Source organism: Natator depressus, chromosome 2 (assembly GCF_965152275.1).
Source record: "Natator depressus isolate rNatDep1 chromosome 2, rNatDep2.hap1, whole genome shotgun sequence".
NCBI lineage: Eukaryota > Metazoa > Chordata > Testudines > Cheloniidae > Natator > Natator depressus.
This window is the reverse complement of record NC_134235.1, coordinates 57,517,883-57,543,931: the sequence shown is the minus strand read 5'-3', so window position 1 is coordinate 57,543,931 and position 26,049 is coordinate 57,517,883. Positions and strand designations below refer to the sequence as shown.

The window sequence follows — 26,049 nt, the reverse complement described above, 5'->3', positions numbered from 1 at the left end:
CCACTGTTTTGTTTTGGTGGGGGGAGGATGTTAAGTAACTCACCATTATTTTCAGACTATTATATTTATGTTTTGTTTTTCAAATAGATAATTTTTAGAAGCTTAAAATGGAAGAGACTTATTAGATCATCAATTCCCTTATTAAACTATAGTTCCCACACTGAGGACATATCAGACAGGGTTAGGATTAGGAATAGGAGTGTCACTTAAAAACAAACAAACAAACAAAAAACCCTATGCTATTATTCCCAAATGCACAAAGTAAAATGCATGCCATCCTCAGGCTTCTTTTAAGGACATGCTGTGCCATCAATATTAGCATAATGTGTGCCCAGCTTGTAAGATTGCTGTACCAAAATCTCAGTTTTTCAATACCATTTCATACTTTACACAGTGTATAAAAAGAGTCTGCACTGGGGACTTGCAATTATGGGCCTCAACCTGCAAAAATATACACACAAATAACTCTACATACTTAAGTGTTTGCTCTATTGGGTCTTACTTATTTGGCCTAATTTTTTATTACCAACTCTTCCGCTGGCTCCATGTCATTGAAGTACTTTGAGATGCTCAAATGAAAGATGCAATGAAAACACAAAGTATTATTAGAAATTCAGAGGATTAATTAACTCCATTTCAAAAAAGGGTTTATTATTTCTCTCAATTTACCATAAAACCAAGTTATGTGTCAGCTATATACATATATAGCTTTAATATTTGTTTCAACATAGGAAAACCCTACTAGAGAAAGGAACATTGCTATGCAATGCTTTTAACTATTAGAACAGCTGCAGTTTTATGACTGCACAATGTTTCTAGGCTGTTACCCCCAATACCCATCCCAAAAGAAGGGACGGGGAAAATTTTGTTCCCCCAGTAAAAGGGAGCAACCTACATCCCTCAGTAGAGAGCTCAAAGAGATTTTAATTAAGTGCTCCTCGCAGTGGACTTCATATTCACAGCTCATTGCAATGCCAATCCACAGCTCTCACCAAGTAAAATAAAACCTCCAATGCAGCAAAGAGGGTGAAGAAATTCCAATTTCAATACATTAAGGGAGTTAAACTAGAGGGTTGCACACTTTGTTGCTTCTTTCAGTGCCAGGTTTACAATGGTGCCAGTGGTGCCATGGAGCCAGGCCCATGCTCAGAAGGGGCCCTGGCCCGCTCCACTTGCGCTGCGCCCCGAGAACCCACAGGCTCCCCGCCTACCGCTTGCTCCTTTCAGCCTGCCCGCTGGCTGGCTGAGGGCTCGTCTCCATCCCCGTCCCCACCGCCCTGCTTCTCTCTGCCCCCTGGCCAGCCTCTAGTGCATCTCTGGCTCCGGGCAGTCTCTCCTTCCCACCACCTGTGGGACCCCGCCTGTCTCCCCGGAGCTGAGCCACCTGGGACTGGTGCAGAAGCCTGGCCAGTCTCAGGTGTCAGCCGGTGTGGGGTGACGATAGTGCGGGGGAGAGGGGGTTTGGCTGGGCCTCTCCAGGCAAATGGGTCCTCAGGGAGCCCAGCCAGGGCAGGCCCTGGCTTGACTGATCGCACCACTCCCAAGGGGCCAGAGTGATTCGCTGCCCCAGGACCAACCCTGGCTGCGCTACCAGCTCAGCCTGGCAGACAGTCACCTCCCAGCAGGGCCGGTGAGTGCGGCCGAGAGGCAGGGCGTGAGGGAGTGGGTCTCTTGGGGGTCTGGGGGGGTGCTGGGCTGTGAGGGGTTAGGGAAGATGTGTGTGTTGGGGCACTAGGGAGTGAGGGTTCTACGGGGGTGCTGTGCAGTTGTGGTGGGGTTGTTGGCAGGGGGGTGCTGGGCAGGGGTGGTATTGTGCAGGGTGCTCTGCATTTGTGGAGAGGTTGTGGGGGGGTGCTGGGCATAGTAGGTCCAGGGGGGCTCTGGCCATAGGGAGTCGGGGAGTGTTGGTTGGGGGGGGTGTTTGTGTGGCAGATCATGGGCCCGCCCCCCCGAGGGGAAGGGGCACGCTGGCAGCACAGGGCCAGGTGGGCCACTGCGCATCTGGCAACTGCCGGTTTGTAAATAGTGCCCTCGCACTGGGCTGGGCAGAGTGGGGCCGCCCCTGCTATGCCATGCCTCATTGCCCCTGGCTGGCCTTGCTCTGGGGACTGACCTCGCCGCACCATGCTCCACTGCCTCCATGGGTCCCACAAATATGTTTGGCGCCAGGCCCACGAAAGGTTCACCCGGCCCTGGCTTCTTTAGGCTGAGCTCATATCAAAGGTTCCCTATATCCCTCCATTCTCCCTCCTAAGCTACATGTGTGTCATCCTCCCATCCCCCAACCTCTGCAACCTCCCCTCCACCTCCTCTCTCTACCAGGGGCTTTGGATGCCCCCCCCATTCCGTCTACATTCTGGGACACTATGTACCCCCATTTTCCCCATCACCACGTCAGAGGCTCATGTCCCCCTCCCTCCACTCCATTGTTCCCCATTTCCCTCTATGCTAAGGTCTCTGTGTACTCGCCCCCACTCCCTCCTTCCCCAACATGAAAATGGCTCTGTGTGCCCTCTATTTTCCTCTCCACCACATATCCAGAGCTCTGTGTGTCCTGTCCCTCCCCCATCCAGTGTTCCACTCTCCATCCCATTGTTTCCCATTCCTCCCACGCATGCAAGGGGCTCTTTGCTTCCCCCATGTAACTTTCCCCCCCAATACCACTGCATACATTACTCATTGTGCCAGGGTCTCTGTGCGGCCCCATCTTCTCTTGCCAGGGTCCCCCATTCTCCGCCTATCAAGTTTTGTGCCCCGCATTCTTCCCTTCCCCCATGCCAGGATACCCCAATTCCCTCTTCTCTCCCCCCCCATTATTATTAGTCTTTTCTTTTTGTCTGGGAATAAACTGAGGTGTCAACTCTCTAAACTCTAGGATAGGAGGATAGGCAGAGTGGAGATGAGGGGTGTTATGGTGGAAGGTGTTAATGGTTGCTGTTAACCAGTCGTTTGATCTATAGACAATCAGAGAGCTGGTTTAAACTGCAGGGTCTGCTAATCAGATACAAGGGGCTCTCTGGTTTCAGAGTGGTAGCCCTGTTAGTCTATATCAGCAAAAAAAAACGAGGAGTACTTGTGGCACCTTAGAGACTAACAAATTATTTTTCCCTTCAGCATTAGAGATAAACAAATGTCATCCAGCTGTGTGTAAACCCTTGGAAGCTCAACCAATAAGTTTACTTTAAATGAGGAAAAAAATAGAAAACAATTTCTGTTTGTCCAAAATACTAACATGAACAAAAGGAAAGGTCTAGAAGAGCTTGCAAATCAATGTGTCTTAATTTTGAGAGGCACTTCTTTTGTGTGCAAAAATTCCTATAAGTTCAAAGTTTTCTAAACTGCTCTCTAAAGCACATATGTAATATAATATAGTATCTGTATGCTAAATTACAGTCCAGGTTTCTAAAGTTATCTCATCACAATCATACTCAAAGAGAAATGCAGATGTTTTTAAAGCTTTCATATAATATGCAAGAATGAAAAAAGGCACATGAAATTGTCTTAATGTGTTCTACTAATTACCACTGCTTTCATTTTACAGGGTGAGAAAATGACAAAAAAAAAATTCTAAACTGGCAGGGAAAAGCAAATTCAGTAAGCTGCGTTTTTGTTTCCTGTGACAGGCAGCGGAAAAATCTCTTTCACTTATTAGGTCTACAGAGACCAAAACTGGCCGGGTGTCAAACCTGCTTTGTAAAAAATCAGATCCATTCAGCCTTGTGTAGATAGATCATGCTGCAGTTTTTTACAACCTGTTACCAGTATCAACTTAACAAAAAATAAACCTGTGGTGTCTTCCAACCAGTGTTACTGCAATGATAATCTTCTATAAAAGAGTTACAAACTGAACTGACTGTTCAACACACACAAACACACACACACACACACACACACACACACTCCACCGATGACTGCCAAATCACATTAGAAATCCAAGATCCTATTGATATTTCTTCAGATTATTAACATATGAAGATGCTAAATTGAGATCAAGTATAAATGATGGATAAGCATAATGGATATACATTTTAATCGAACTGAGTGCTGCTAGCCACATTGTGTGTAGCAATGATTTCTATGAAGGACAAGTTTCACTGCCCCATTCATAATCCAGAGTGTGCAGGACTGTCAAGGGGAGGGAAACGGTGGAGTATTCCATGGGAAGGTAGCAGTGTCAGTGGGGGGGTTGGAAGAAGAGAAACCTTTCAGGCAGCTCTCAGGAAGAGCAGTCTGAGCTGGTTGACTGGCTGTGCTGTTGGGGAGAGCTGGGTTGTATAGTTGGATGAAGTTCGCTGAACTAAATAACTAAGATGCATTGCCCTGCTGCTCAGCCAAAACTCTGTTAGTTATGACACAGGAGGGATCAATTTACTGGCAAAATAATTATATGGCTTGGTTAGATTCAGATTTCACGAAGGATGAGAAAATGACCAAGATCAGTCTCTGGAATGATTTGATATTCATTTTCCATTTAAAAAATAATTCCAACAAATGTTATCTGGTACTCTGTTAAAATTCTGAATCATGTTACTTCAGTAGGGGCATAAAGTCAAAATGCCATTATTTTGGAATTTTTTAAAGAAAATATTACAAAATTTTACACACTGTCCCTTCAAAAAAATCTTTTCTCCTGGTCTAACAATCTATCATCTTTAACAAATTCACTCATTTTATTTCATTTTAAAACATTTATTCTAATTGAATTAAATACATAATATATTGCTCTAAGGAAAAATATCAAATTGATCTTTACAGGAAACCACAGAAAATATAGCTAACAATAATCTGGTCACTTGTATTTTTCTATAAAATAGAGATTTGCTATTTTTCACATTCACTATTTATATACTCTCAAACTTTAAAATTGATCGGGATGAACCATACTAATTATTTCTTAAAATAAAAAACAAATTCTTCTCATTATCTTTAAAATGAATCCAGACCAAATGCTTTTTACTAATATTCATAAGGAAATTCAGACATCACTCTACTAGTTTTTGGTTTCCTGCACTCATGGTAAAGGCACTATTTACGAAAGAAGATTTTTCTCGAATGGTCCCATTTTTCTTATAAGGCATTACATTTCATTATGTCTTTTAAAGACGATCTTCCCTAGAATCCATACCAGACTAAAGATCAATGCAGCGTAACAGTTCCAGATTTAGAAGGAGAGTAGGAAGAAATAACAGAGAACACTGCAAGACTGACACTTTTACACTCATCAGGTGGAATACCCTGACGTCCTGTTTAATTTTAAAAAATTCCCTGAGCAAAGCAATGGGAACAAATATATTGTACAAAAAAGTAACATGTTCTGGCAGCATGATGGACCTGATGACCTAATACGTCTCTCCCATCTCTCAAGTCTACGGTTGCTTTGATTTCAATATCTTCCACACTTAAAATCTATCAGCCTTTAAAAAACAATTTTACTTGTGGGAGAAAGCTTGTTCTATCCTTCCTTTCTTTAAATTACAGAAAATGACAGCATGCTCTGGATAAGAACTCATACTGTAATTAACGATGAACAATATAATGGGAGTTTTTTCTATAAATATGTAAAACCAAATAGTTTGTAAACTAAATCAGAAAATTCCTGCATTAAGAAGGACTATAACTCGTAATTTTTACTATAAAAAAGCAAACAATTGCTGCCAAATGTTTACCATAATTTGCTTAAGATGAAAATATGATATTCACAAACAATGTTTGCTTCCACACACGTGTATTTTACATTAATGTAAAAATCAAAACCATCACCAACCACTCCACTATTTGTCTGTAGCTAAGCCTAAAAGAAATTAAAAAAAAAAGAGTTAATAAAATCTGCAGGGTTCTGTTGGGCTCCTGAGTGTAGGTGTGATTTTTACCACCACCACATAAATAATCCGTTTTAATACTCCTCTCCTAAGTACACCATAAATCACAGAACACAGAGACTCTCTGATCCAGTTTTATTTGCACAAGAACAGAGGAAACATTACATGAGGCCAACTTTTGTGTAGGGGGAAGAGAAACTGTAATCCTCTCAAATAGTTTTGCCAGAGTGCAAATTTAGATGATAATTTGTTGGTATTTGCAAGGTAACTAGCTAGAGTTTTAAAAAGCCACTGAATAAAAATTAGAAGCTATTTAACTCCATTTTAGGAGGAGAATGTACATAGTTGGCTTATCTGCTGCTCTTCAGAAAACTGCTGTAGAATGTTAAAACTGTTCTAATCTTTGTCTCTCATTTGAAGCAAAACAGCTTTGTGTAGCCTCTAAAAATAGGAAGAGTAATGTGGGGGGAGGGGCAGAGTGAGAGGATAAGTGGGAGTGAGAACAGTTATACCACGTTGACATGAATTCATAAGAATGCCAATTAATTGTACTCCTAGCATATCACCATCCTAAATCAAAATGAGACACATTCTCTATTATCAAGCAAAAATTATTGTCCTAACATTTTTTGTACATGCAAAGAAGAAAAGAAAAAGTTCTCTTATCTGCCACCAAGACCATCATTCTGCAGTCACATTTGTAATGAAATGCAGGCCAAAGGATTAGTCAGAGCTAGTTCATGGAAAAAACAAAGGAAATCTGTATGCAAATACAAGACTATCACAGTAACTAAAAAAAGAATGAATCCTACTCAAGTACCAGTGAATTTTGTCCAACAGGATTCTGTATAATAGCTTTCACTCAACCCACTCCCTACAGCACACAGTAACCATTTTCATGAAAGCCTCTGCCCTAAACTAGACCAGCAACATCAATGTCAAGGTTATGGAATAGGGATGCACAAAATAAAATGTCCTGAATGGCATGAATATCAACAAGAAAAGGAGTACGAAAGCTTATGCTCAAATAAATGTTAGTCTCTAAGGTGCCACAAGCACTCCTTTTCTTTTTGCGAACACAGACTAACATGGCTGCTACTCTGAAACAAATATCAACCATATTCATTAAGCAGGATCCTGATGGGAGACAGGGTTCTAGATGCAGGGGATCCTCTCTTCTTCCTGAACTACCCAAAGACTGAGGGAGAGAAGGGGCAGCTCTTGCAGATGGGTTCCCCAGGCAAGGAATAAAAATGAGTGAACAGACTGTTATTCACGTTCAAAAGTTCAAATATTAAATAGAAGGGCGCCAAATGAATCAGGCGAATCAGCTCTTTCTTGTTATAACACCACAAGAAAACTAGGCACCCATGAAGAGTCACTGGTTTTCTCATCAGAAGGCACTGGATTGCGAAGTGATATGAGTGTGGGTGGGGACTTGAAGAGGGGGCTGATTCTTTCCATTTTACGTCATTAGGCAGATCTCACTTGTATTTTTTTTTTCCGTGACACCATACAAGGCTGTAATAGTTCTTGTCAGAGGGCTATTGTTTAAACACCCGACCATGTGAGCTTCCTTAGGATAGGAAAAGAAAAAAAAAAAAGCAACCTCAAAATATTTAAAACTAACTATTGATGTTCACCCTCATTTTATATTTTAAAGTTTGCAGCGCTTGTTGTGGATCAAAAAGGACATATTCTAATTGAGATGCAGCAGTGTAGGGTTTCTAAAACTGGTCTTTTAAAAGGTTCACTTACATACTGATAGAAATACCATGTCACTTTGCAAAGTAGCTGTTTTGTTTTGACTCATTATACAAACAGGTGCCCAAGCCACTCTGATCTAAATGGGAAAAGATCAAAGAGCAAGGAGAATAGTAATGAATTCACAACCAGAAAACATGTTGCTGTACACAGTGCAATTAGCAGCAAGATCAACAAGTGGGAACTGGAGATTTGAGCCCATGCTTTCTAAGTGGTATTTTTTCATTTAAGTAATGTTCACATTAATGTCAACAAAACACTGCTCAGTCCTTTATGTATTTCTACTCTAAAAGTTAGAAAAACAAATCCAGTTCTGTGTAAATCATCTTTAGACTAATAGTTGTTAAGATAAGGCCTGATGACAATATCATAAGGAAGCAAAAATCAAGGAAAAGAGCAAGTATTTAATGCTTACAGATGCACTTTTGGAATAGGATATTAGCATTAATTTACTGAAAGGGGACTTACATAGTTTACATATACGGACTCGGATAGATTTGAGTAATATCTTTTAATATACTTATTTATATTTTGTAGCACTTCGTAAAAGGTTACAAAATGTAATTCCTGAAAAGAATATTTTCACGTGGGGTAGAAGGGAAAAGGGCAGGGGCTACATATATCAATTGAAGCACAATCCATGGTCTTCCATTGTCTGCATGATTATATTTGACTCCCAACAACGGAATCTGCAGAAATTTGCACAGTTCTGGAAATAGTGCTTGTTAGTTAACTGTTTACTGATATTCTTCTGACAAAATTTTATTTGTTAAACAAAAATTGTGGTTCTTTTTAAAAATATAGCAGCCTGACAATAGAGTGGTAGAATTTAAATATTGTCATTATATGTAGTTATAAGATCCCCGCATGTAATGGTTATATCAATGTGATAAATTGAATTTATCATACTTTATGTATTACCTTTTATTTGGTCACATCCGCTGTGCCCATTTATCCATCTTCCCCAGGACACTCTACTACTGCAACCTCTGAGCAGCTTCTAACTGTCATTTTTAAGAACTGTGTACACACACACATATGCACACACACGCACCAGAAAACGGTTTCCTTCTTTTCTCTCAAATGCCCTTCCAAAATTACGCCTGTCTGAGGCCCAGGGCAGGCAGTATTTTGTTTTGGACTATGGACAGGTTAACCATCTAGTAACTCATACCCTGATAAGGTAACTTATACCATTGGAAAGAGTTGCATCCTTTTCAAATGCTGGGAATCATCAGTAATTCCTCTAAGCTGTGGAAAGTTCTGAGATATTGGATTTAAAGTCATGGCATGTACAGAAGAGTTATACTAGGTAATTTTTGGAGGTTTAATTTTTTTTAAAAAATTGTTTAACAGTTTAAACAGCAGAACTCCTGTTACTAGAAAGCCTGGCGTTATAGGCAGAGGCACAGAAGAAAAAAACAAACAATCCCAAGACATTTTAAAATATTTATCAAATAGTTGGTTTTCTTCTCTTACATAAGAGGCATATACAGAATACATTGTATTAGCATTCATTTAAGATGACTTTATAATTCACTTGTGGCTTTCACAATGCATGAGTAATATGGCTGTTTCCAACTCAGGATAATAAAACCTTCATATACCATATCACATTATACATAAAGTGGAGTTAGCATAAATGATAAAGCGTTCATGCTTAAAAAGTCTGTTCCAATTTGAGAGATATTACTAGTTTTCATGGTATTTCCCATTTTAAGTATATAGAAGCTCAGTAGAATTTTTCAAAACATGGAAGTTTAAGTGTGCCCACTGTATCTATATTTTTTAGACGCACACACACGGAAAACTGAATTAGCTCACCCAGATCCAGAGAACAATCTCCCAGGTTAGTAACATTAACACAAGGCAAATTTTGAGCCTAAATTATATATTAGTTTGTCTTTATACTTGTTTGTTTATCCAGTATTTCCATGTAGCTACAAATGAATAGTGAATTTAGCATAGGTAATGATAGTGAGTAACTCTCTGTGATAATTTGGGCAATCTGTCTATGCACAAGCTATGGATTTTGGTTGAGGTCATGAAACTGTTGTTATGAAATTTCTGTATCATGGAATGCTTCTATATGGACGTACAATCCACCAATTGCTGAGAGGGGCTGCAGCAAGACCAGGGATAATGGAGGTTGTTAACTTTAATGACTACTCTAACCAAACAATGGATATGCTAAGGAAGTTGCCTGAGTGGGAAACCATTACTACTAAGTTTTTTTTTTGCAGGGGGCTGGTAAAGTGGAAAATCACAAATAGCAGAACAAAGAAACCAGGTGGTGGGAGAAGGACTCACAGAACAAGACACAAGATGCTTTGGTCAGGAGAGAGGATGATATGGGTGTGTTTTCATAGTAGGGGGGCAGTTTAACTCTGGGACTAGCCCAGGGTGGAAAAGGCTAGCTCCAAAAGGTTCCATGATTCTGAAGAGAAACCATGAGTTGCCAGAGAAGGATCCTAGACATCCCAGATGACTGTGGCCAAGCCCAAAGAACTCTCCAGAAGGTGAGAGATCTGAAGCAGGGAATATGTATACGTGTGTTTATTATTTTGTATAGATTGTGTATTTCTTTGCTAAGTAAAGAGCAATGGTGTTTTAGAATCTTGTGAAAAATTTTCTGTGCATATGTTGGCTTTCAGTATTATGTGCCCCTGAAGAGTTAAATCTAGGGTTACCATATTTCAGGTTCCCAAAAAGAGGACAGTGCCAGAGACTAACTGTCAGAGCAGCTCCAGAAAACAGTTGGAATGGGGAGAGGGGCAAAATGGAACTCAGCCATGACCACTCCTATCCCCACTAGCATGTACCCAGAACTGTGCAGAGGAGGAACTCCTCCACTAACACCACCACTGAAAAAATGAAAGGATTTAAATAAGCAAAGCAAACAAAAAATGCAGATCCAATATAACATTAGCTACAATCGCATTATTCACTCAATATTAGCTGCCATCACATTGTTCAGCTTGCATATTACACACAAAGACTATGTTAACAGAACATTAATAAAGTTGCAAAATCAAGCACTCAAAAATTAGGAAATGCCAGATTTAAGGTTGCCTGTGCATTCTCTCTTCAGGGCAAGGATTGTCTCTTACTGTATGTTTGTACAGTGCGGCCCCATTCTCAATTGACCCCTGGACACTGCCACAATAAACATGATAAATATCAAATTCCAGAAGTAAATTTCAACATGAAAAAAACTGACTGGAATAAGGAGAAAAAAGGCAACACATACTACCCAAGTACAGCAAATGGAAAAAATACCACATTCAGTTTAGGAAAAATATACATTTGATGTAAATCATTTCAATTAAAAATTAAATAGATAGAGAATTATATTTAAAAGACAACCCCAGTAATGGTTGCTAACCTATTCACGTATGGACTACTTGCATGAGTTTGAATACAAATGTCCTGAAGAGATTACACAGGCAACCTTAATAAAAAACACAGCCTCATCAGAATGTGTCAGTGAACTAAAAATAAACTCATTCAACTCTGATAAGAAGAACCAGATGCTTATCGCAGGGGCGGATGGGACGGGACGGGACGGGACACTGGGTTTCATATGCTGAAGCTTCCAATCTGCCTTTTTGCACATGAAAACACACACCATTATTATGGGTTGTGAACAAATGCCAGATCACATAATCTGCTCTTGATAATGTGATTTTGGCTGGACCCTGAACTTTCTGAATACTGCTCCACCAGATGATGAAGAAGAAAATCATGCATGAACTACACCAATCAGTATTCAATTTCTTCTTCTAAAGTGATTACATTATCAGTTCCCAGATTCTTCATGATCAAAAATACTCACCCCTCCCCTAGGGATTTTGCTCATTGGTATGGAAAGTAAAAAGAATGTTGTGCTTTAAGGTAAGAGAGACAGTCACGGATAAAAATCACACAAAAAAGCCAAGATGGGTCCTACAGCCCAAACCCAAGCCAAACTAAAACCAAAACCAACACCACAGTCCTTTAGTGCGCAGTTAGGGAGCAATTTAGTAGTAGCAGCAGGACCTCTGTAATACTGTATCTGCGGGCTGCAGGCATTAGCGAGCAACATTCTACACTTGCTACACGCAGTCAGTACATTACGAGAGGATGTGATCTACCAGTTTGAAGGAAGTTTAGACTCTCATCCTTGTTGAAGAATTCATTACAGTTCATATGCCCTCAGTTTGTTTCCAATTTTGGCAGCATAGGTAAAGCTTCTCAAAAGATACAGAATTTCTAATACAGCTCTTCCCCATTAAGCTACACTTCAACTTTCTTCCTCTGCTGCCAGTACTTAAGATGTGATCGCTAAGACCAAGAATCAAAATGAACTTGAGATAAAATCTCTAACTAGCATTACTTTTTTAAATTATTGTAGACTTCTCTCATAAGTGAGTGGTATTTAAGATAAATCAATAACTTAAAACTAAATTAATATAAACAAGGGTTAAACCAGTTTAGGTGCAACTACATTAGGTGTTTGCACTTAATTAAATTGGTCACTCTTCTATTACAGACAAGGCCTAAGTAGTGTTTATCATTTTATTTGCAACATATTAGTACCCTAGACCAGGGGTTTGCATATTGGCGGCCGTGACCCACAGAGTCCACAAGCATTTGCCAAGAAGTCTGTGTTCTTGATGCTCCCTGGCTCAGTTCAAGGCAGGAGCCTAAAAACATAGACAATCAGCATCCCGTGCTGAGGAAAACGCAATTCACTGCCCCCCACCACCATTCTACTGGAAAAAGAAGGGGAAGATGTGGGATCGGGATGGGATGAAACACACCCCCCTCCACACAGACACCCCCACACACACTCCTTCAAACGAGGAGAAGAGAGGGGCAGAGATTGTGATGGGGACCACTTTAATTCCCTGCCGCAGAACAAGCTCCAGCAGCTTTATATACAGGCTTCTCATTTGCAGGGCCGTTGGCACCCCTGGCCCCAGCTAGTAGTGCAGTCTGTAATGTAGGTGCAGGGGATCAGAACTAGGTCAATTTTATCAACCAGCCAAGATGAATGTGCTGCTGACATTCTATAAAGCGTATTTTAATCGTATGCAAAGATAAAATGTAATCCATCTATTTTGTTACCATTTTAAGAGGAGATGCACAGAGTAACAAATAAGGGACATTTTGCTCTCCCGAGAACATCAGTTGTGGACAAAGGACATTGATCTGAAATTTAGGACAATCCCTCAAAATATGAGGAATTTGGAAATCCAGCACCTGTTCAAGACCGTGAATGCATTTACTACTGTTTTCTTACTAAGGGCTCATTTGTGGCTTTTAGCCTCTGGCTGCAATAGGGGCAGGGTGGAATTGCAATGCCCCAAGGAGAGATCCAAGTGGTAATGTGCCCAACTCCATAGGAAATTGTTCAGCATTATCACAGCTGGTGATAGGGAATATGTAAATTCAGCATCCATTCTACACCACACAGAGAATGATCAATTGTAGTGCAAGTTACTGTAGCCTGAAATAGTGGCTATGGAGCAGTAGCCAAGATGTTCTAAAGCCAGAGAAAGCATTTGTCTCACCCCAGTTAATATATAGCCTGGCTACTCTTGATGTACACAAGCTAAAATTTCCTTTTCAAAGCACATAATTAGGTTAGGAGCATCTTTGGAGCCCCAAATTTCTTCCATTCTTTTTCAATTTTACCTCTTTATTAAGAAATGTATAAAACAAGGATACACCAATAATACCAATTGGTGCAGTCACACCAGTTATGTGCCTTTCAACAACTTTGGACTGCACCAAGCCATTAATATACACTACTCATAGGACAAGGTGTATAGTGCCAATAATGTTAGAATGCAGGAATGTAAACAAGGAACCATACCGGTTTCTTTAGTTCATTAAATACATAAGAGAAAAAATAACCCAACATTCGTAAAATAGAAAAGGACAAAATCATTGGCAAATGGTATTTTATGTTCAAGTTCCTAAGATACTATCACAAACAAGATTTTTTTAAAAATAATTTATCAAAATGTTTAACAGGATATTAACTGAAAGCATCCAGTGTCAGTTTAGCACTACTGTATTTATGTGCTTCAGATGAAAATATTTCAGATGAACAGGCAATGTTTAGAATCAGATAGCATCAAAAAGAGATTACACAGTGCTGTATAGCAATGAAAAAACGAAATTTGAAGAGTCCTGGAAAATGGTTTTGATTTCAAGATTTATCTCTAAATTGACATCAGGAACAGAACTACAGCAACCCTGCCAAAATATCTGCTAGCATGATCTTATATTTTAACTCCTGGCAGTTTCAAACTTACCTTTGGTCTTCCCCTTTGACTCACTGTGTTAAGTACCTTTGATGTCTCAAAAAACCTCAAGTAAAAAACACACATAAGAACAAATTGTAGACTTTCTTCCAAGAGCACCTTAGTCTGATAGAGACTGCTTAAGGGAAACCTATCTACCAAATGCCACTATAATTGTAAAAAATTGGACCTCAGAATTTCAAGAGAAGCTAATTCAAATATCTTTTTAGAAAAGTACAGTCTTAAGGCACACAGTAACTGTAACACCTTTTCATCAGATCTATATTAACCCCAACTCTCAAAAGGTGATCAGGAACTGAAAAATCATGTTTTAAAAGAGAAAGTCAAAAATTTTGGTGACACACCAGTAAGACTTTGTCTAGCCTAAGATTTAGCGCTTCACATACAGTCCTGCAGTGGCACAGCTGCACCTTAGTGAAGATACTACTATGCCGAAGGAAGAGCTTCTCCCTTTGGAGTAGCTAATCTACCTCCACAAGAGATGGATTCTGTGTGGACAGGAGAAGCTCCTCCTATCCACACAGCACTGTCCACATTGGGAGGTAGGTCAGTATAACTGCATTGCTCAGGGGTGTGGGTTTTTTATACCTGTGAGCGACACAGTTATACTGATGTAAGTTTGTAGTGTGAACCTGGCTTTAGAGATGTGATGTGAGATTGATCTAATTGACATCTTAAAACGCCAGTGAAGAAAAAGCATTTGTACTTTAGAAGAGTGGTTCTCAACCAGGGGTCCGGGGCCCCGGGGTCCACCAAGCATGGTTGGCATTAGACACGCTAGGGCCTAGGATAGAAAGCCAAAGCCCCACCGCACAGGACTGCAGCCCGGGGTCCCAAGCCCCACCACCCAGGGCGGAAGCCAAAGCCTGAGCAACTTAGCTTTGTGGTGCCCCCGGTGACATGGGGCTCCTGGCAATTGCCCTGCTTGCTACCCCTTAATGCTGGCCCTAGATTTTATATGCAGAAAAATAGGTGTTGTGGAACATGGGGGCCGTGGAGTTTTTATAGCATGTTGGAGGGGGCCTTCAGTAAGAAAAAGGTTGAGAACCCCTGCTTTAGAACAATGCTAAACTTGTCAAATGAAAGTCCAGGCTTCCTCCAAGGACTGGTTTACGCTGCAGAGTTAGGTCAGCTTAACTACATCACTCAGGGCTGCGAAAAATTTCACACCCCGTGCAGTATTTTTAAACCAACCTAACCCCCAGTGTAGACACCACAAGGTAGATGGAAGAAATCTTCCGTCAACCTAGTTCCCGACTCTCTGAGAGGTGGATTTACTACAACAATGGAAGTAAAGTGTCGCTATAGTAAGTGTCTACACTACAGTGCTACAGAGGCAAAGGAGCGTTTCTAGTGTATATATACTCCAAAGCTTTAACTCAATCACCTGAGCATGCTCTAAAATACAATTGCTTTGTATTAACTAGAGTTTTCAGAAGGTGATAATTAGATTCAGCTAGGTAAATCAATATAAACTTCACACCTTTAGATCCTAAACTAGATAAGGGCTAACACTAAGTAGATTTAGTCAACAGATTTTAGTGTAACAGGCTGGCAAATGTCCGACATGTTCACAGGTGCTGATCCTGCTGGAATTTTGTTAACTGGGTTATGCAGACTAAGGGTTTGTCTTTACTAAGGCCTGGTCTGCATTAGAAAATTAGGTCGGTTTAACTATAGCCGTCAGGGGTGTGAAAAATGGACACCCCTGAGTGGCGTAGTTAAGCCGACCTCAGTCCCCGTCTAGACAGCACTAGGTCGTCAGAAGAATTCTTCCATCGACCTAACTACTGCCTCTCAGGGAGGTGGATTACCTATGCTGACGGGAGACTCTCTCCCATTAGCGTAGGTAGTGTCTGAGCCACTGTAGCATTTTAAGTGTAGACATACTCTAAGAAAATTGGTTCAGCCTACGTCAGGCTTAGTTAACTCATGCTCGCTAAGCCTGACCTAAACTTGGACTTCTTTCTTAGTGTGGCTGCAAGGAAACACCTTGTAATTCAATTTAGCTGGTTGAGTTCAAACCTAAATGCAACCAGAAAAAAATCAAGGTAAAAACGTTACTCTGCATCTATTCCAGAAAAAAAGGTCCAAAATTAGATCAGGGTATCCAGCATCTAAACTCGGCCACCTTTGTTATTCAAGACAAACCCTAAACAAAGCATTGGTTCATTACCCCACCTGGATAGTGGGTGTAAGAGGATCTAGGATGTGAGCTGAGTAGATGGAATCACAGACTGCCTAGGAACAGCCAAGTCTAGAGAGAAGGTGTTAGCTGAACTGAATGTTGTCAGTTATCTTATTGTTAGTGTTTCTGTCATTGAAGCTATACCCCAAAATGGGATACGTTTGACTATATAGTGTATGGACTATTTTAGAGCAGATTGGAAGAAGCAACTGGTTAAACTTGAAGGCAGAAAAATACTTTACCAGATTCTTTTCTACACCACCTAGTGTACAGTCTCTGGAGTTTTCTGGAGATGGTCAGCAGCATTATACTGATTTATCTGAAGCTATCACATTGCTGGATTTGTTCAATCCTGCTGACGCTGAAACTCAAAAAGCTTTAGGACCTTGAGGCTTTTCTAAAACCATCCTATTAAAAAAATATAGGCCTTAGATTTACACTTTTCTAAAGATGTTAAGCAAGTGCTACAACTATCATTACAGGCCGCAAAAAGTTAACCATAGCCCAGACCCCTGCTATTTTTAATCACACTAACAAGGAACAATAAGGAGTACCAAGCCTGAGAGAGCCACTTCTACCAAGTAAAACTACAATGTAGGCGCTCACATGTTGGTATCTGGACTCCAAATACACTTTCTCCCCATCTCTCTACCACGTTAGAACCAATCTAAAGTACTGATCCCAATATTTTTAACATAAAAATCCTAATTAAGTTTTTCATTTGGCTAAAAATGAATATTATGAACCAAAAAACCATGGTAAAAAACTATTAAAAAAACCCATGAGATCCCAATGTCAGAGAAGCATTCATTATCACAATTGACATTACTCTGATTTTTCCCCATCCACAGCTGGTTAAACCAACCAAAAAAAAAGGAACATCTCCATGTATTTCAACCTAGAACTAAACACAGGAAAAGCCCATTGAAAACAGTCAATAAAGACATGTTTTTGAAGTTTCTTGCTTTGTCTACCAATAACATATACATGAGTCCAAACCCTCTAAAAATTTCATTGTAACATAATACTCTATAAACTTTAGATGAATTAGGTCAGCAGACTACATATCTGAAGAAAAAAAAAAAAAGGAGAGAAACAAGTGAAAATTATTGGCCCATGTAAGACTATATGTAATCATCTTCCTTCAAATTTGCTTGGGTACAGCAGACACTAACCAGAAACAGTATGATAACTTCCTAGAAAAAATTATATTTAAGCACAATTTGCAAGAGAAGTTCTAATATAATTTCACTACCCAGAGTGGACGGCCACTTTCCAGCTTCAATTCCAGTGCCCTTAGCTCTCCCTTCCAACTTCTAAAATCCTCCCTCTACATAAATGAGCACTTCATTTATAAGGTAAATAAAGTAGGTGAGTAGAGGACTTAGTAAGCTAGTTTCTTACATATGCTGTGGAAGAAGTGGGTCTTCAAGAGGGACTGAAATGAGGCTTTGTGGACCCAAATCAAGAAGTGTTCCTTTGTGTAAGGGCAACATAGATGACAGTGCTAAGAGTCCAAGACATCTCACATCTACAGAATCATCCCAAGTTACTCAGAGAAAAAGAGTTCTGAGAGTTAAGAGGCTCCACATTCTTTGTGAATTAACAACTCACTCCTTACTTACTGGATTCTTTCATATACATTTGGAGAAGACCATCTTCCTCAAGTCACACAACAATAACGCTCTGTAAACCTTCAGACCGAACTAATTTTTGTCATGTATTCTAAAAGCGGACAACAAAAACGCAGCTCTGGTCTGTTATCAATGCTTTGCAAGAGAATGTTTCCATTCCGTGTCAGTCACTTTATCTGCAGGAAGGACATGGAGGATAAACAGTACAATGAGCTGCCACTACTCTCTCAGCAGATTCTCTCTCACTTTAAACGTCCTGAACGTAAACCTTCATGAAAACCAAAAATATAAGGCTTCACTAATGAGCAGTTTATCCACCTAAGCAGGGGAGTTTTCCTGTGGGGGCAAGAACAAAGGTATACCAAATGACCCAATGAGTAGATTCCATGTACACCTCAATGGCAGGGATATTCAGACACTCAAAAGCCTTAGACACCACCTAGCATTTTTGACATCTCTATATAGACTCCTCTTACCACAGGACACAATTTAGCACATACACATACAAATCAGCTTCTATAGCACATCATGCACAAAGAAGTAGATTTTGGAGAATTGGGTTAAGGTACAGCTCCTACCATGCGAATAGTCCTAGTAATCTTATTAAAAACCTTTATTTTCTCCCTAGCATAAGAGAATTGAATACTAAATGATCCTTTGTGGAGGTGGGTAAGGGACTGATCTGTAATGCTTTACAAATGAAAATTCAGTGAAATATGTTTCTCAAGTGGTCCAGAATGCTTAACATATTTTACATTTCAGCAGAAGTGAGTAAGCATGATTTGAAATGCAGAAAATAACCAAGTTAAAATAACTTAATTCATATAGAGAAGCTGAAAAAAAAAAAGGGAATTCCAAGTTAAAGTTAACTTTCTGTTCCTATCTCATCTCCACTGTGCCTAAATACTGCAAAGATCTCAGAGCAGAGGCCAGTTTTACACCCAGCGTTTAACTACAGTCCAACAGAACAGAAAGAATGCAAACTGGTTAGAGGCAGGGCCAGTATAAAGAATTTGAAAATAAAGGAGAGAATGAAAATCTGAAGATCCAATGACACCAGCAAGTGCCCTGCAGGGCTGTCAATGAACTTTAGATTTATGAAATAATTTGATAAATAGAGAATAGACACCAGCACAACTTCAGTAGATAATCTTGCCTTTCACTGAACAAAATTAAAATGTAATCAAAGTTACATTTCTAATAAATGCAAGGGCTCTCAGTATTTCAATTAAATAAACCTCAATATATAAATCCTCTAGCTCCCAGTGCCAACTCCACCCTACCTACACCTCAGTATTTCACTGAAAAAATTTAGAAAAATGAAGCAAGAAAAAGTTTCATAGCCTCCTCTTGCTTCCATAATAAACAATATTAGACGCTTTGCATACATTAAGTTCACTTTATGACAAATATTCTATGTTAACATTTATGAACCATTTCTTTTTATACAAACTGAGAATTTCAAACCAATATATAAATGTATACACCACAAGAGCAGTTTTTAATCAGTATGATCAAATTCATTCCAGTTAAATGTCAGCCTGTTTAACCATCGAGAGTCGGTGTGTCGAATACATTTGGAATAAATCTGCAATCCGTCAGTGTTGGTACATGAGTGCGTCGTGGAACACCCTAACCAAAGTGTGGAGAAATGTTACTACAGAAAGAAACTTTTAAGTGCAGAAAACTTTAAATGTCTATCTTGTTTTACCAAAAGAAAGAAAGAAAAATCAAAAGCATAGACATATAATCAGCTGTGTTACATACCAAGCTGTTCCAGCAGTATCTTGTCATTCAGGACGTAACATTTTCACGCATCAGCCATACAGATCCCAGAGGCTCAACCCACATTTCCTGATTTCTACAACAAAGATTGTCATTAAGCTACCAACATCATCAGGAATGCAGTACTACTGTAACCATACTTAAATTAACCTTTCATCTACTTTGAGCAAAACAAGAAACACTGTAAGACTGGTATGGCAAGTTAGTCAGCTTCTAAGCTATTATCCATAAGTTTCAGATGAGACAGCAGATCTATTAAGAGCACAAAGCCTTACATATATGCAACTTGCACTGAACTTCACTCAAAATAAAATGAACCCTATTCAGTTTAGCCAGATTATTGTAATTCTCTGCTTACTTCTGCTTTCATTTGGTTCACATAACACGTAATGCACAGTTTTACAGGATTTTGCAGCTAGGATAGTATCTAAGAGCAAGCTTTCCTTGCCATGTTCCTCTAGCACTGGTTCTTTATTAAGCATACAGACTTGAAAATTTTGCTAATATTGTGCTGCTACGGCAATATCAACCGATGTTTTTGGGTTAAGGTTATGACTTTTCTAGGTTATCTTTTTTTTCCCTATCCGCTCTGCATAACTGTTGATTTCCAAGAAACAAATAATGCACTAAAATTCTTTTCCATACCTAGACACTTCAGAGCCTTATAACTCTTGGTAATATCATGGCTTTTAGCTCCTTACATTCCTCATAGCCACAGTCAATCTTCCATCGACACTTCAGATATGAGCCAGATCTCTGTATGCAAATTCTTTGGTTATGCATCTCATTTGCAAAATCCTTTGTCATTTCAAGATAGATCTGCTAAATTAGTAATACTGCTTAAACCAAACCCTGAATTTTTTTTTTTTTTTTTTACTTTACACTTGTTCCTACGTTCCCTTTTTCACAGGGCACACAGCCAGAACAATTTGCATGAAGGGCACTGCATTAATATATGTGAGTGAAGCTCATGTTCTCCTCTCCCACGTAAAAACGCACAGAAGGGAAACAAGAATGAAAAAAATCACATAGCTGTTGAGGAACTGCATCATTCTTGCAGTGGCCTCAAGCTGTAAACTGGAGGATTCAGGAAAAACCCTGACCCAAACCCCGATCACAGATCCACACTCAGCAGCATCTTGGAGCAAAGCTCCCCCTCCACACTCCTTCCAAGCAAAGCTCACCTCTGACAAGGTAACTGGGCTGGCTGAAATGCTGCAACCCTCTGGAGGTCATAGAGCACATAAGATAGATGATGCTGATCCAATCAGGAATAATTTATCCTCCCCATTGTGCATTATGTCGCCCCTACTGGATGGAGGAAATATACTACATAAAGTAGCTCTCTTTTTGACATTGGGATCTGGCGATAGTCTAGCAAAGGGAACAGACGCAGCTGCACAGTAGAAGATGCTACAGGCTCCAGCACAGCTACGTAGCTCCATCCACCTCATTTCTGCATTTTTGCTCCTCACTGCACAGTGGAAGGGGATACTGGAACCCAAACAAATGATCCCATAATAAGTAACAATCACCTTCAGCCATACATTGCTTTCAGAAAATCTTTCACCTAAGTACTTCAGACTAAAGACATTTTTTCCTATGCAGTATCTAATCTGTCTGCACACAAACTGAAAGAAAAAACAAACACAAAAAAAACCTATTTCAAGGACATACTATCTGCACTATTATTCTGAGAAACACAGAACAATTTAACATTTTGGGGGAAATGACACAGAGGTCTGCAATCTTCATCTGCACTCCTCTCCCAAGCAAACTGCATTGCATTAAGTCACTCATTCTAAAGTCTATAAAAAGAGGCTCCAACAACTGAGGTACGATTAGTCAATAAAGGCATTCCGCTAGCTGAAGCTAAGAGAGTCCCAGATATATACTGTGATTTAATCAAGACACACTGAAAATAAAAATAATTTTCATAGTAGAATTATCAACCAGATTTTATTTGCATTCTTCAGTTTTAGCCAAGAGGTCTATTTTTGTTATAATGGGCATGATCCTGCAAGGTGCAGAGTGATCTTTCATTACTGGCAGTAAATATTTATATTACATGGCTCTCAAAGGCTCCACTCAGAATTAGGACCCCACTGTGCTGGGTGCTGTGCTGTACAAAGACAAAGCGACAATTCTTGCCCTAAGCAGTTTATAGATTAAATATTCACCTGCAAGGGAAGTTAATGGCACCTTCCAGTAGTGAGCTCACTGTTAATCAACAACAACAAAAATTGCAGGAATAAAATGTAGACAGGTAGCAGTGTTTTATGCATTTGAAAAACAGTATCATCTTCCATTATATTCCATAATGGTTTTTTGCACCAGACCAGTTACTACTGGGTACATAATACAGGTACAACCCAATTAGACACAGATTAGATGCAAATATAGTGTGCCTAGGAATTATAGGCCCTGTGGTATGTAATCTCCTGAAGTCTAATCCCTGAATACATTGGAGCAAAATTCCCAGCTCTGGTTTAAGTGAGTGCAATTCTTAATAACTTCAGCGCAGTCGTTATGACAGTTGTGAGGTTGGCCCAGTGTGAATGACACCATTAAGATGTAAATACTGGGCAAATAGAAAAGTTACCAGTTCACAGTAGCCTTCCTACAACTGAAAGAATACCATGTGACTTGAACAGCAACATTGAAAATGACAGAACAAAAAGTCCTATTGAGTTCAATGGAATTTTTCATATTAGCAGTTCAAGTATACCATAGCGGAAGCTGGTAGCAACCCCTGTATTTAGGTTGCCTAACACTTTCCATTATAAAGTATTCTTGCAACTTCATCTTTGAGAAGCTTTCATGTCTCCATTATTTGCAGTAGACCTTTGGCATTTGGTATGCCTTTGGTATTTCGCACAGGGAATCCCCCATGGGCTACAGAAGTGCTTTTTCTTAGTCCCATGAAATTCCATTCAGATTTTGGCTGAGATATAAACTATTAAAAATGGCCATTTCCCTTCTCTCACTTGCATTCCTCAGGAAAATACTGGCAACATGCCAAAACCACCACTGAACATTCAGAGGCATGGCTTGCACCCCCACAAGCTGCTCCAGTGGAACATCAGGGAGCTGCCAGAGTAGCTGAGCTGTAGCAGGGGGTGGGAGAAAGGACTCTATTCCACAGATCCTTTCTCTGCCCCCACTTTCAGGACTCCCAGGTGTGCATGTGGCAGGGTGGTAGAGACAGACACAGGCTGGGCTCCCCAAAACCACTACTCCTCCCAGACTCAGCACATGGGAAGTCCCAGACGACTGGAAAAAGGCTAATGTAGTGCCCATCTTTAAAAAAGGGAAGGAGGAGGATCCTGGGAACTACAGACCAGTCAGTCTCACCTCAGTCCCTGGAAAAATCATGGAGCAGGTCCTCAAGGAATCAATTCTGAAGCACTCAGAGCAGAGGAAAGTGACCAGGAACAGTCAGCATGGATTCACCAAGGGCAAGTCATGCCTGACTACTCTAATTGCCTTCTATGAGGAGATAACTGGCTCTGTGGATGAGGGGAAAGCAGTAGACGTGTTGTTCCTTGACTTTAGCAAAGCTTTTGACACGGTCTCCCACAGTATTCTTGCCAGCAAGTTAAAGAAGTATGGGTTGGATGAATGGACTATAAGGTAGATAGAAAGTTGGCTAGATTGTCGGGCTCAACGTGTAGCGATCAATGGCTCCATGTCTAGTTGGCAGCCGGTATCAAGTGGAGTGCCCCAAGGGTCGGTCCTCGGGACGGTTTTGTTCAATATCTTCATAAATGATCTGGAGGATGGTGTGAATTGCACCCTCAGCAAGTTTGCAGATGACACTAAACTGGGAGGAGCGGTAGATACACTGGAGAGTAGGGATAGGATACAGAGGGACCTAGACAAATTAGAGGATTGGGCCAAAAGAAATCTGATGAGGTTCAACAAGGACAAGTGCAGAGCCCTGCACTTAGGACGGAAGAATCCCATGCACCGCTACAGACTAGGGACCGAATGGCTAGGCAGCAGTTCTGCAGAAAAGGACCTAGGGGTTACAGTGGACGAGAAGCTGGATATGAGTCAACAGTGTACCCTTGTTGCCAAGAAGGCCAATGGCATTTTGGGATGTATACGTAGGGGCATTGCCAGCAGATGGAGGGATGTGATCGTTCCCCTCTATTCGACGTTGGTGGGGCCTCATCTGGAGTAGTGTGTCCAGTTTTGGACCCCACACTACAAGAAGGATGTGGAAAAAGTGGAAAGAGTCCAGCAGAGGGCAACAAAAATGATTAGGGGACTGGAACACATGACTTATGAGGAGAGGCTGAGGGAACTGGGATTGTTTAGTCTGCGGAAGAGAAGAATGAGGGGGGATTTGATTCCTGCTTTCAACTACCTGAAAGGGGGTTCCAAAGAGGATGGATCTAGATTGTTCTCAGTGGTAGCTGATGACAGAACAAGGAGTAATGGTCTCAAGTTGCAGTAGGGGAGGTTTAGGTTGGATATTAGGAAAAACTTTTTCCCCAGGAGGGTGGTGAAACACTGGAATGCGTTACCTAGGGAGGTGGTGGAATCTCCTTCCTTAGATATTTTTAAGGTCAGGCTTGACAAAGCCCTGGCTGGGATTATTTAGTTGGGGATTGGTCCTGCTTTGAGCAGGGGGTTGGACTAGATGACCTCCTGAAGTCCCTTCCAACCCTGATATTCTATGATTCTATGGCACCAGCGGTCAATCCCCCATCTGGGGCTTATACAGGGAGGAGGAGCTCCCCACAAGGCTGGGGCAGGTAGAGAGAGAGAGAGCAAGGCTTCCTCCTGATCACCCCCGGAACTGCAACCTATTCCCCTCTGCCCCCCCCTCAGGGAAATTAGCAGTCTTTTGTTGCCAGATAATATTGTTAGTCTTGTTGCTCAAGTGATAACAGTTTGTGCTGCAATGCTGAAGGCTCAAGGTTCAAACCCTACTGCTGATTCATGATTGTGGGTGAGGGGGGTTGTTACAGTTGCACATAATGTTTTTTTATTTAATTTATTTTTTTAATTTATGTCATTATCGTTCATCATTCAATGAAATAAAATACATTTTTTCATTTAAATAACAACCTAGGAAATTACACTGCAAAAATACTAAAATAGCATGATTAGGTTGCAAATTCACGCACTCAAAAGTTGGGATATGCCCGTTATAACACTTGTCTTTGCAGTTTTAATCAACTCTCTTGTGCATATGCATTATGATACATAGTCTTTAACTACAGGGTATCATACCATTATTTCCACAGGATCCCTATGCACAGGATGCACAAACTTGGAGAATTAAGGTTGCACAGCCTAGTGTAGGTCTGACATTTCCCCATTTTTGAGTGCTTCATTTTGCAACCTAAATAATATTCTTTTAACATAGTTTGTGTGTAATACTCAATAGTTTGTAACACTGATTATGATAAAAATCATGTATGAAAAGGAATCACTCAGCTCTTTGACAGGAAAAGCTAGTCCACGATTGGGTTCCCAACGTGAGACACCTTAAAGGGATTTGATGTTAGGGTATGTGACTGTAGCATAGGTAAGTTGTCATAGTGTGTGCATGGGAAGATATTTTACAGTATTAAGATATTTTTCAATTACTGTGTGCAATCTGATAATTGTACACTGTTTAATTTTTTTAAGATCAAACATGCCATGCCCTCAGCCATCAGTTAGGAAAGCAGGCTTTGCTAAGTTCATGAAGATTGATTCAAAGATAAATGATGTTATAAGTGAAAACAGCATTCTGCACTAGCTCACTAAACCGGAGTTCCATAACAATTTACAGTCCCAATTCAGAAAACATTCTTATTCAGAAAAGCATTTAAAGCACATGCTTAAAGCACATTAAAGTCAATAGGACTTTAACATGTGCTTAAGTCCTGTCCTGAAATAGAGATGTGAAGAGTCCATCTAGGTATACTAGTTATTTGTTAAACTCGCATTACTTTAGTGATTCCATGATTGAGTAAATACAAATTATTTCATTTATTACAGTGTGTGATACCAGAAAATTAAATGTAGAACTACATTAATACAAAGTAATGGTGAAGGGTTTACATACGCAAAGTCAGAAAATTCAAAATTATTAACTGGAGAACTGAACAAGAGAACTCTTCTAAATTGCACATACAAATTAAAATAAAGTTATATTATAAAGTAACAAAAATATTATGTATGTGCAAGAAAGCAGATTTTTAAAACTGGTATCTGAATCAAATTTTAATTTCCGTACTTGTGTGTGTAAAATCTCAGCTATACTGTGGCAATACGTAATTCCTATGAGGTTTCTATGGTGTCACTATCAAACTTACATAAATAATTATTTAACATAGTTTTTTCAAACATGTCCACAGTATTTTGGCAAATTAGTGACCTTGGAACTATGTGCCTGATAGCTTTCAAAATCTGAATGATTTCGCTTGCTCATATTAATCATTAATGTAACTTTTTTCAGCTCTTAAAAACTAATGTAAACTTTTAGGACTTTTCAAGAGCTAAGGCTCCCACTAATTAGCTTTCTAAGCCAAGTAAAAGCCATT

General features: G+C 40.0%; 1 protein-coding gene across 2 annotated transcripts in view; it reads right to left on the bottom strand.

Annotated features, from left to right (window-relative positions):
• Positions 1 to 26,049, bottom strand: part of NCOA2 (nuclear receptor coactivator 2) — a 251,838-nt gene that overhangs the window by 173,942 nt on the left and 51,847 nt on the right. Inside the window, exon 3 of one of the 2 annotated variants that reach the window (XM_074944251.1) lies at positions 19,487 to 19,580. The exons of the other annotated variant lie outside the window; for it this stretch is intronic. The gene's annotated coding sequence lies outside the window, so the exon portion shown is untranslated. The remainder of the gene's footprint in view (positions 1 to 19,486; positions 19,581 to 26,049) is intronic. 2 annotated transcript variants of the gene reach the window in all.